Here is a 12,435-nt window from a genome sequence, read left to right on the forward strand (position 1 = left end):
TGAATGGCAAGATGCAAGTTTCAAATGATGGGGTAATTGGAAATTCTGGTGAAAGGGAGCACTGTTTATCTCAGGCAGTGGTGTGACTGTAGGGGTGTAACTTTAGATAGCAGTGAGGTTCTGATAATCAAGGCTCGTCTATTGGGGATTCTACAATAATTACAAAATAGACCCAGGAACAGACACCAGGATTATTTTGGAATGTTTTCTTGGCAGGAAAAAAGAGCTGACATTAACATTCACAAGCAAGTTCAGATTTTCTATGCCATTGCCCAAGTGTATTCATGAACTAGAGATAATCTATTGGGGGGGGGGTTATTAACATTTTCTCTTTTAACATTTCCTCTTCAAATAGCTAATTTTGGCATTTGCAAGTTCATTCCTATGCAGAATAGCAGTAGCTTGAACACTACTGCAACATTTTTCAAGTAGGTATTTCTGGGTATATTTAACTAAAAGTATATTTGACTGGATGGTCATATTAAAGGTAAAGGTACCCCTGCCCATACGGGCCAGTCTTGACAGACTCTGGGGTTGTGCGCCCATCTCACTTAAGAGGCCAGGGGCCAGCGCTGTCCGGAGACACTTCCGGGTCACGTGGCCAGCGTGACATCGCTGCTCTGGCGAGCCAGAGCAGCACACGGAAACGCTGTTTACCTTCCCGCTGGTAAGCGGTCCCTATTTATCTACTTACACCCGGAGGTGCTTTCAAACTGCTAGGTTGGCAGGCGCTGGGACCGAGCAGCGGGAGTGCACCCCGCTGCAGGGATTCGAACCGCCGACCTTTCGATCGGCAAGTCCTAGGCGCTGAGGCTTTAACCCACAGCGCCACCTGCGTCCCCGGATGGTCATATTAGCTGCCAGCTATTATAGCACTGGATATTAACAGCAAGCTTTGGTATCATGTTTCACTTCCCATTCCTTTTTTTGAATGGCAAAAATAATGTAAGGCTTTTCTAATGTAGATATTACTAAAAAAAATTATACGTGAATTAACCACCTTTCAAAATACAATATTCTCGCAAGGCAGCTTAGAATATCTGAAACCGCCACACAACTAAAAACATATACAATTATACTAACAATGCATCATGCAGTCAGGGAACAATAATATCACATTATCCATAACAGCAATTTCATAGAATGATAGAATTGTAGAGTTGGAGGGAATCCCAATGGCCATCTAGTCCAGACCGTGCTGTCACATGGAGGATGGAGCAAGCTTGTTTTCTCCTGCTCCAGATGCTGGAACCTGAACCAATGGCTTCATGTTACAAGGAAGGAGATTCCAACTAAACATCAGGAAGAACTGATGGTAACAGCTGTCCGGTATTGGAACGGTCTCCCTCAGGAGGTTGTGGACTCTCCTTCCTTGGAGACTTTTAAGCAGAGGTTGGATGGCTACCTGTCATGTGTGATCTAGTTGAGATTCCTGCACTTCAGGAGGTTGGACTAGATGAGCCTTGGGGACCCATTCCATGTCTACAATTCGAAAGTGGCAAAATAGCTTTTCAAAGCCAGCAAGCACTGATTATCACACCAGAATCACTCAAGGTGCTTTGCAGTCCTGCTTCCCTGAGCCAAGTCAACCTTCCCTACTGACTGGCACCTTTGGCAAGATCAGGTCTGTTTCCAGTGTTGTTATTTGGAGTGGCAGGAACATGATCCAGGCAGCTCAGGCACCCCATGGCAGATCAGGTGCCGGTAGGCTGATGTGAAGTTTCAGGTGCAGCACCCAAGCTGAGGCGTGCACTGCACTACACGTACTCTCAAAACATTGCCAGGGGAAGATCACTTGTAGCTTGGAGCATGGATGTTAAGGAAAGGGTTATTACTAAGTGGCAGAACATATGCTCTGCATGTAGAAGACCACAGATTCAATTCCTGGTATCTCCAGGCAGGGCTTGAAAGGACTCGTCTCTTACACCTTGGAGAGCCTTTGCCAGTCTCTGTAGATATTATTGAGCTATAGAGAGGAATGGTCCCCCTTAAACGCAAGGAAGTTTCCTGCATTCCTAAAGTGTGGGTCAGTTTCAGCGACGAACATGTACAAACACAGCAGCTGCCTTTTCCAGTGCCCAGAGAACCCACAGCTTTTTCAGCTTTAATTCACGTAAGGAAGATGATCCATCCAGAGTTTAGCCAGAGAACAGCTGGCTGTAAATTTAAACGACAGCCTTTATTTTACACTGAGCTGTTAAGCGCAGGAGGAAGCAGGAAGAGAAGGCTGTTCCAAAATCAGCCCTCCTTTTACCAGGGGATCTCCTGTGCCAGCTAGACATTCTGTAAGATGGAATATAGGGTGCTTCTTGCCTAAAGTAACAGCCTTGGTGAAACTCGGGGTCCCTGTTTACCAAGAGAGTAGGCTTTTCAGGTCTACATTTGCCTTGCATGCTAACATAGTCACAATCGCTAGAGATGTTTTCCATGAGGAACATTAGCTGTGCAGAGTGAACACTAAATTTTAAAATGGAAAACAGTTCTCCCTCACCCCTTTACATTCTTGGAAGGAAATAACAAGGCTAAGAGAACTTTCAGAGAGTGCCAACTACGGCTTTGCCTTGTAACTTGTGCCAAACCAAAGTAAAGTTTGCTTTGGGAGTATTGCCGTGCCAGTTCAGTTTTCAAACAGCGAGCAGGTAGGATGCAAGGGTGTTGTGCTTAATATCATTTGACCCTAACATAAAGAAACACACAAAATCTGAAATCATGGGTTTTATTAGGAGTGCTAATGTAACTACTGACACCGGACACCCTTTAGCAAAGGAGGAGCTCTAGTTTGGAAACATTTGGAAATAGATCATAACAGTGGCATATTATTGAGGCTCTCTACCTCAGGAAACAAGCTGCTTGAGGCTGCCAAGTGTCACTAAGAGCTGAAAGGACCTGTATCTTTATGACAGAAAGTATCACTTGGCAAGAAGAGACCTCTTCCTGAAACTTTGGAGAGTGGCTGCCAGCTAGAGTAGACCTGGGATCACCAACCTGGTGCCTGTGACTGCCATGGCACCCATGAAGGCTTCCACTGACCCCCTGGGTAGATGCTCCAGTGCTACTAGAAATAAAGTTATGGGGGAAAGCATGCAGGTACCCCTAAACAATTTATCTGAAATGTGAGTGGTGTTAGTACAGTCAAACCTCAGTTCTCAAATGCCTCCGTTTTGGCTCCCGAACACCGAAAACCCAAAAGTAAGTGTTCCGGTTTTCGAAAAATTTTATGAAGTCGAAAAACCAATCGGAATCCGCACCGTGGTTGTCGAACATTTTGGAAGCCAGACGGGCTTCCTGAAAGCATTGCATTCAACAACCGAGGTTTGACTGTACAGTACCTTGATATTTTTCCTGGGACTGAGGAATGCTCCCTACAGCAACAGTGTCCGGATGTGTGTATCTTCTCCATAATCAGGACCAGCAAGACAGAATCATAGACTTGGAAGGGACCCTGAGGATCATCTAGTCCAACCCCCTGCAAGGCAGGAATAGGCAGCTGTCCCCTACAGGCATCGAACCTGCAACCTTAGCATTATCAGCATTACACTCTAACCAACATAGCTGACTCCCCCTGGCAAGCATAAGGCTGTCAGGGGTGGCCATCTCTCTAATTTTGTGTTATGACACACTCCCCATGGTGGCTATTTCCTGGTATGCCACAGCCCCTCCATGAAAGCCATTTTGTGCATGGTTCCTCCGGCACGCTCTCAAAATTTGAAATGCAGTAGTAGACTGCATTGCTGGTTCCCCATTCATGGTGCACCCTTCCTAGGGAAGCTCACTTGAAGCCAACAGCACTATCTTGAAGAGGCCAACTAACCCCTGCTATATTTTCTGAGTCTTTTATCTTTCATACAGTTATAAAAATGGCCAGTGTTTCTTTCTTGTCTGCCTGCGGCTTTATAATGTGTTTTTATTCTTGTGACATTGTAATAGTGTAGAGCACCCTGGATATAAATTTCTTCAAGGGTGGTATAGAAATCTGCTAAATTAATTCTATATTTGCTTCTACCCTTCTCTTTAGCTATAATTCAAACGGCCAGATTGCTCATGTGACAACAGCAAATATCACATAAAAGGTGGTTATTTGAAGGTTTTGTCATAAAGCAATTCAGTGGCTGTTAATGGGAAGGGGAAATTATTCCCACGTGAAGAGGTTTTTTAATTGGATGTCTGAATCCATTCTGTAGAAATTTTATTTGCTTTTGGAGTCCCTGGTTGAATAGCTTCTCTCAAATAGGTTTGTGCTGCTGTTATTCTTGCATAGCCAACCCTTTCAAAAGCTGCACAGTCTCATTACTCTGTGCTACATAGGGATGAGCGAACCTTGTTGTTCTCAGTTTCTCATTTTTCCAATCTTAAAGGTAAAGGGACCCCTGACCATTAGGTCCATTCATGGATGACTCTGGGGTTGTGGCACTCATCTTGCTTTACTGGCCAATGGAGCCGGTGTACAGCTTCCGGGTCATGTGGCCAGCATGACTAAGCTGCTTCTGGAGAACCAGAGCAGTGCACGGAAACGCTGTTTACCTTCCTGTCGGAGCGGTACCTATTTATCTACTTGCACTTTGACATGCTTTTGAACTGCTAGGTGGGCAGGAGCAGGGACAGAGCAATGGGAGCTCACCCCGCTGAGGGGATTCGAACTGCCAACCTTCTGATCGGCAAGCCCAAGAGGCTCAGTGGTTTAGAACACAGTGCCACCCGCGTCCCTGCCTTCCAATCTTAGGTTCAGATAAATTATTATCACTTTAGTGTGAATTTCTCCCAAATCACACATTTGTGTACACGTTTGTGCAAGTCTATCTCCTAATATAATGCATTTTTCTCTACGTTATTTTTACTAATAGATGCCTTTTCAGGCAGTAGTATATTCACTTTTGTACACATTGCTTGGCTGGAGGACCACACTGAAAAATTGGAAGGAATCTGAATGGTGCTGTCTGGGTGTCCTTGGACTGCAACTCTCATCATGGCCAGTAGTCGGGGATTCATCCCATTTGAAGGGCACCTCATTGTCTACCCTTACATTAGAGTAGCAGTTTCCAGAGGTCTGGCTGTGTTAGTCTCTTGCAGAAAAAATACCCAAGTCTTATTGTTTCATGGTACCTTAAACTCAAACAAATGACATTAGCATTTGGTAGTAGACACCGCTGCTGCTGTCCTGCTGCTGTTACAAAAGTTAACCTAGCCACACCCAGAGCTCTGAAGAATGTAGGAAACAACTTGAGGAAGTTGCAGGAAGACGCTAAGATCAGGAGTGAGCTTTCTCCTCTCAATCCTTGCTCACTTTCCTCCTTGCAGGTTGAAGAGGCTGACTGGATAGGGAACTCCCATCTTTATTTGAGCACAGGATTTCTTGGCTGTATCCCTTGCATTCTGTCTACCAGACTAAGTACAGACGGGTGTGAGCAGCCTGAAGGCCCTTTCCTAAATCCATTACAGTCTGGATAGCATTCTGGGGGGTACAAACTGAATAAGCTCTTTGTCTGGACAGTGCCCGCCCCCCCCTTCAAGGGGAAAAATTATTTTTCCTAGCTACTTTCACCACTAGTCTTAACAACTTTCACTCACCAGCAGCAGCTTTCACCACCCGGCAATAGTGTTAAAAGTGCTCTTTTTTAAAAAATGGAAATGACATAGTCACATGTCATGGCCTGTGTGAGGGCAGCATGAAAATTAACCATTCAGATTGATCAACTCCAAGCATTTCCTTAACTAATACAAGGAGACTTGCTTAGAAAATGAATTAGTTTACGTTATAATTATTAACCTTGGCCAAATTGGAGATTGGAGGAAGGGCTGTAGCAGTACCAAGGTAGAGTACCTATTTTGCATGCAGAAGATTCTGGCTTCAATTCTTGCTATCTCCAAGTAAAGCAAGGGAATTCTGGAGAGCTGCTGCCAGGTGGTTTAGCCCACAGGTAGGCAACTTGTTGCGCATGAGCAACATACAGCCCCCAAACTCATATACTGTGGCCCCTGGTGCCTCCTGAAGCTGTCCATTTTTGCATCTTGGCTTCTTTTTTTTCTCCCCTTACTTCCTGTTCATTTCCTCCTATTTATCTTGTGGGGTTTTATTTTAAAAAAGTGCTCCCCCTCACTATGTAATTTCATACAGTGGAAGGGGCAGTATTTCATTTGATTAAAAATAAATTCATTTTAAAAAATATTTTTACATGCAAGCAGCGTGCCCGAACAGGACTACCAGTTTTACTGATTCAGTCCTCCCCAACCTGGTGCCCTCCAGACACTGTTGGACTCCAACTCCCATCAGCCCCAGCCATCATGGCCGATGGTGAGGAGTGATAGGAGTTGTTGTCCAAAAGCATCTGGATGGCACTAAGTTGGAGACAGCTGTAGTGGTTTGCAAATATAGGACAGATCAGATCAGTTTTTTAAACAATAAGAATCCCTTAAACTCATAGTTCTCAAATATTAAAATGTTTTGTCCTGTTGGGGACCTGCTTGGATGGGAAGTTTTACTGGCACCCCCCCCAGTTCATTGGAACTCAACCTGTTCAACGTGAGTCTCCATCTGTTTTTGGACTACAACTCCCACAATCCCTAGCTAGTAAGATCATTTGTCAGGGATGATGGGAATTGTAGTACCAAAACAGCGGGAGACCCAAGTCCAGTGGAGTGGCCATGTTAGTCTACTACCAGAGATGGAACTAGCTTCACCATCTTACACATATTTCCATGAATAGCTGTCTTTTAAAAGCATGCCATATGCTACATGACCCTAGACTCAGACATATTTTCTTCCCCTGCTCTTGGCAAAAATCACTGTTGTTACTGATGATGTCAACCCGGCTATATCCAGAGGTCTGAACAATATAGAAGTAGACTTCTAGAAGGGAAAGGCTGTATACCAGACAATGGTCTAAGATGTTCCAGGAAGTGGTCATGGAATGGGCATGGGACAAATCTCATGGATGCAGGAAAATAACTTCCATAAGGCTAGCTAGCCGCATGCATCTGTTTTGCATGCGGTTGACTTTTATGTATAAGTATGTGTGGGAGGAATGAAGAAGACAATAGAAGAGAAGCAAAGAGGGTTGTACTGGCTTGGGGAAAGCTTGGGCATCAACAGAGATCAGATGGGAACAAATGTTTCTACTCACGTTCTCTTCCTTGATATTTCCAACCACCCAGCGCTCAACCCCAGTTGATATTTTAAAACCAGCCTGGTTTCCTTTGTGTTACAGTTAAAGACTACGGGTGTGGGGAATGAGTTACAGTTGCAGAAATCAACAACAGTCAAACTTCTTGAGATCTGTGCCTTAGTCAGTATAGATGAGGGGAGTCCTGGAACCTTATCTCAGGACAAAATATATAGGTGAGTGGAGCAATTGCAGGAGTGATGAGGTTGGGTCAGAGGCAACTTTAGGGCAGCGTGACTGGTTCCCCCGCATTGAGTGCAAAGCCAAGAGGTGGGTACCACAACTATGGCGCTGTGCATGTGCAAAATGGAAGGTAGGGTGCACAAATTTTGGCTTTGAAAGACCAAAGTCCACTCCTGATTGGGGATGCTGTGTGTCTGCAGAAAATATGAGGTTATCTCTGTGTGTCGGCTTTATGTTCTAGTATGCTTGAAAAAGAAAGAATGCTTTCTGCACAAACCTGCCATAGTTGCAAATAGGCACTCCTTGCCTCTGCGGCTATCTGGGCCTCAAGTGACAAAGCCGTATCAAGGAGCACCCCCAAGTAACAGACTTGGCCTTTTCAGCGGAGTTCAGGCTCTCTCTCTCCACTTCTAGGGCTCAAGAATTTCAGATTACAGTGGCACTAATGTCTGAACACTTTCAGCTGGTTTCCAAATTTTCCAGTGGCAGGACAGTAAGGAGAGTCTCGCTGGAAGATGCCACTAATAGGCGAGAACATAAAGAGAGAGGTACTCCCTCAAATAGTTAGGCCCCACACTGTTCAGGACTTTATATGTTATTTGTAAAAATCAGAATTCAGTCCAGAAACAAAACACCAACTAATGCATATAGTTAATAACTGGTGTGATATGGTTCAAGCTAGTGGCCCAACTCAGTAGAGGCATCACAGGTAGATCTCTGTATGAGATAAATGGCAAGGCTGGAACAGTAGAGATGGTCCAGACATCAAGGGAGATGAAAATAGGAAGATGCCCTGCTGAATCACAGGATAGAATGCAAAGCAAAGGCAGTCTGCTGTCAATAGCTTTCTTTTTCCTGATGGCATTTGTGTAAGTTTGTGTGTGTGTGTGTGTGTGTGTGTGTGTGTGTAGAATGTAGCCAACATCCTCTGTAACAGGTGCATTCAAATCTGTGATTCAGTAATTTATACACAATGCTTAACCTAATAGCAGCATGCACTGCTTTGAGCAAACACTGTCTTCTGTATGGGTAGTTTATTATTTGAAAAGTGCATGCGAAAACATAAAATCCACTGTTGCTTCTTCTTTTTTTAATGCCCGTGCTGAACAGGGAGCTTTTTGAGTTGAAGGCTTGTCAGGATAGCTTAGATAAGAGCAAGCCCTAGGCTAGACAGGAGCAAATCTTTTGGAGTCCTTATGGGCAAAAGAAACAATTGTGAAGGATGTCTAGCTTTCATCTTGGCCTTCCCCTGGGAGAGATAAAGTTTGGGCAAATATCCAGGTGTCTGAATCAGGCTCTGTGGCTTTTCTAAAAACCCAGAGACTATAATTAACCCACAGCTGCTCTGCTGACATCTGTGGGAAGAAAATATTTAATGCATTCGCATTGTTACTTCTTTGAAAAGTTCCCCATTTAAGCTTCTGGTGCGAGCAAAGCATTTGGGCTAAGCCCCCATAAACATGCTTACTCGGGCAAAGAGAAAAGACGAGCACTCAGCATTAAGCCTTGGTGAGAGGTGAGCGATAGGGCAGAGACTTCAACTGTTGCTTTCAGCCTTGGGCATGACCTTTGCAAAAGGTTGCTGATTAATGCCAGTTTAAACTTTGACTACAAATTCTTAGCTTGCCCAGGTCTGTTTTCATTAACTTGTAAGGGCAATAATTGTCCCACCTGCTGTACGGACATGGTGGCATGAAATTTCCCCTTTCAATGAAGGCTGTTCTGTTCTGTAATTGGCATGTCAGACGAGAAGGAAACTCCATTGCTTCAGAAGAATGGGGCTCTTCAATACTTTTTCTACTGCTGATATTCTTGAGTGTTTTTAAAAGCAGAATCCAGTCTTGCAGTTACAGAGGCTGTGAAGTGATTTTTAATGGGAACTCGGGCATGTGAAAATCAAAGGGAACAATTCTAGCCAAGACCATGGAAGTACTTCAGACACAACAGCATCTCCACTTGAGTTTGGCTGTGGTTAAAGTTTGTGCTGATCTCTGTGTGAATGTACCCTCTGTGGATGATTAGATTAAGAGAGGTCATGTTTTCAAAAGTTACACAGCAGAGCTCGAAACCTCAGCCAGATATCCAGAGCCAAATCTCAGTATCCCTGCCCTCAGGAAAGCAGCAGGAAACCGAGATTGACCTCAGCTCTTGGAATCTATGTTTGAGGGGGGGGGGATGAATGTATGATAAGCATGGATGTCAGTATCTATTATATTTTTACTGTAAAGCAAACAGTGGCATTAGTAAACAATATGATATTAGACTCCCATTAAATGTTAGCATCTTGATGTTGAAATTTGACTTTGAAGAAATATGACCTCTGTGTGTGGCAAAATATAACAGGGACGGGGAGAGAGTTTTCTAATAAGACAAGCATCTTAGCAGCTGACTGGTATTCAGGATCATACCATGTGTGTTTAGCACTAAAGCTTTACTGTTTTAATACCTTAACATTAAAAAATCCTTATCTGCAAATCATTAGCCTCAGGTGAAGGCTGATGCCAGATTTGAGGGGGCAATGTGCCCTCTGATTGGCTGCCTGTCTCCCTTGATGGGCTCTGGCAGTCTTGCCTGGCCATGGTGGCAAGTAGCAGCAGTGAACCAATTCATAAAGGTGTAACTGGACGATCCCATTTTAATTTCCCGCTTTGCTCCACTGCCATGTTAAATGACATGCCAGTTAGATCCAGCTGCCAGGTGTTGCTCATAGCACCAGGCCAGGAAATTTTCTTAAAGGGGGCCCAGAGTAGGTTTCAGTGGAGTTTAAAGATGTCTGATGCTGTAGCCAACCCTGGTTACCCAAAAGGTTAGAAGACTGCAGCCTGTAACAAGCATCACTTCTTGGTGTGTAGCTTGCAAGGAGCATGCCTAACGCACTGCTTTTCAAATCAGCACATTGCTGTGTATGTACAAATAAACAAGTTACTGCATAGTCTTTGTGGCTGACTCAACCTGGGCAAGTAGCTTGACATCCTGCTGCCTCAGTTATGCCAGCTGGTAAGTTAGGTAAAAGTCATGGCCACACTGAGAAACAGATGTCTCATGCGAGCTGTGATTTCCTGAGTAAATATATTGTAAGACGTGTGGCATTCTTAGCAAGCTATGTCACTGCTTTTGTCCAGTGTAAACATAGTGACAGCAATGCTCTGGTGGAATAAAAAGTAGTACACCTGTGCGTAGTAATGATTCTTTTCCAAACACTTCTGTTTAACTTCATTTTCATGCCTATATCTTGTATTTCACTATGGAATTGCAGTGCTTCTCTGTTTGCAGGTCAAGGTACAGGGAAACAAAAACTCAAGCAGTTTTAGATTTGCTTTTGAATTCCATGTATTAAGAAACAAAACAAAATTCCTACATTATTTAGAGCAGAAGTACTTAAACCATGGTCTTCAAGGTTGATTCAAATGGCTCATGAAAAGGCTGCAGAACAGTCGAGAATGTTTTCTTTCTGACAGTGACCAAGGCCATTTTGATAGGAAATTATTGAGTAACTAACAAGGTTCTGGCCGAAGGCCCCTGATCTTTATACTATGGTGCTGGTTTTGCTGGTGATGCCAGCACTGGGGGGAAAAGTTATTAAAAACAAGTAATGTATGTGCTTTGATTTGGAGAACAAAATAGTTTATTAGAGTTTATTAAGCTTATTTAAAAGGTTGTTAAATGGTCTGCCAAGACCCCCAGCCATTTTCAAGTGGTTAAAGGAAAATTAGATTAAGGACCACTGATTTAGAACATGCGTTTTGGAATTGTCATGGTCCTTTGATGAATGGGCAGTGCATGTCACCAGAATGCCTGTATATATGCATTTCATTTGTTTCCCTTACATTTATGTATGTATGTATGCAGTCATTCATATGTGCAACTGTTCAACACAATTATTTTCAACAAAGAACTGTCCTGACTTCTTTTTTCCACACACCTCTTTCCCTTAACCATATGCTACATATGTAAGATTCATTGAAGTAGAATTGAAATCTATGAGATTATACTGAAACGTATGGTATCTAAGTTGCAAGCATAATATCTTAAAACAAACTTCAGAATGAAAAAAGGGCTAAATACAACAAGGCAAAATATCCATGAGCCAACAAATCAAGCTCTAAAATCTGTCAGCAAATTTAAGCACCAGGAATATTCTCTTGCCTCTTGTTACCACTACAACCACCTTCCCTTTAAAAAGAAAAGAAAAAAGCATCAGATACAATCCAGGGTTCTCTAAGCATGCAATTGCAGCATCAAAAATTCCAACCCAAATATTTTTGGTGAGGCCCCTTCAATTGTGCTATGATGTTTTCAACCTCTTAAGTGAAAATATTTGGTTGCTGCAATCAGTTCCTAAAGTAACTGAGCAGAGAGAATATCTACCGTATTTTTCGTCCCATAGGACGCTCCGTCCCATAGGACGCACCTAGTTTTTTGGGGGGGAAATAAAGGGAAAAAAATTTTCCTTTATTTTCCCCCCAAAAGCAGGTCGGGGAAACCAAACCAGGTCGAGGAAGGGCGCTGCACCTCCCTGAGCTTGTGGGGCTGGCTGATGTCTGCCTCAGGCGGCAGGCTGCTATCCGCAGCGTGGATGTCTGTCCGGCGCGCAGGGCGCTCTGCTTCAGGGCGCCCCACCCGCCGGGAGGCAGGCTGCTATCTGCAGCATGGGGAGCCCTGCGGGGAACCCCTGCAGGACTCCCCACGCTGCAGATGTCAGTCCGGCGGGCGGGGCACTCTGCTTCAGGGCGCCCCGCCCGCCGGGTGGCAGGCTGCTATCCGCAGCGTGGGGAACCCTGCGGGGAACCCCTGCAGGACTCCCCACGCTGCGGATGTCTGTCTGGCGCGCTCTGCTTCAGGGCGCTTCGCCCGCCCGGTGGCAGGCTGCTATCCGCAGCGTGGGGAGCCCTGCGGGGAACCCCTGCAGGACTCCCCACGCTGCGGATGTCTGTCCGGCGCGCGGGGCGCTCTGTTTCAGGGCGCCCCACCCGCCGGGAGGCAGGCTGCTATCTGCAGCGTGGGGAACCCTGCGGGGAACCCCTGCAGGACTCCCCCCGGTGCGCGGGGCGCTCTGCTTCAGGGCGCCCCACCCGCCGGGAGGCAGGCTGCTATC

At 44.9% G+C, this 12,435-nt stretch overlaps 1 protein-coding gene across 1 annotated transcript in view; it reads left to right on the forward strand.

Annotated features, from left to right (window-relative positions):
• Positions 1 to 12,435, forward strand: part of ADAMTS5 (ADAM metallopeptidase with thrombospondin type 1 motif 5) — a 52,903-nt gene that overhangs the window by 15,499 nt on the left and 24,969 nt on the right. The window lies entirely within an intron of this gene.

The sequence above is a fragment of the Podarcis gaigeae genome (genome assembly GCF_964106915.1).
Source record: "Podarcis gaigeae genome assembly, chromosome: 4".
Lineage (NCBI taxonomy): Eukaryota > Metazoa > Chordata > Lepidosauria > Squamata > Lacertidae > Podarcis > Podarcis gaigeae.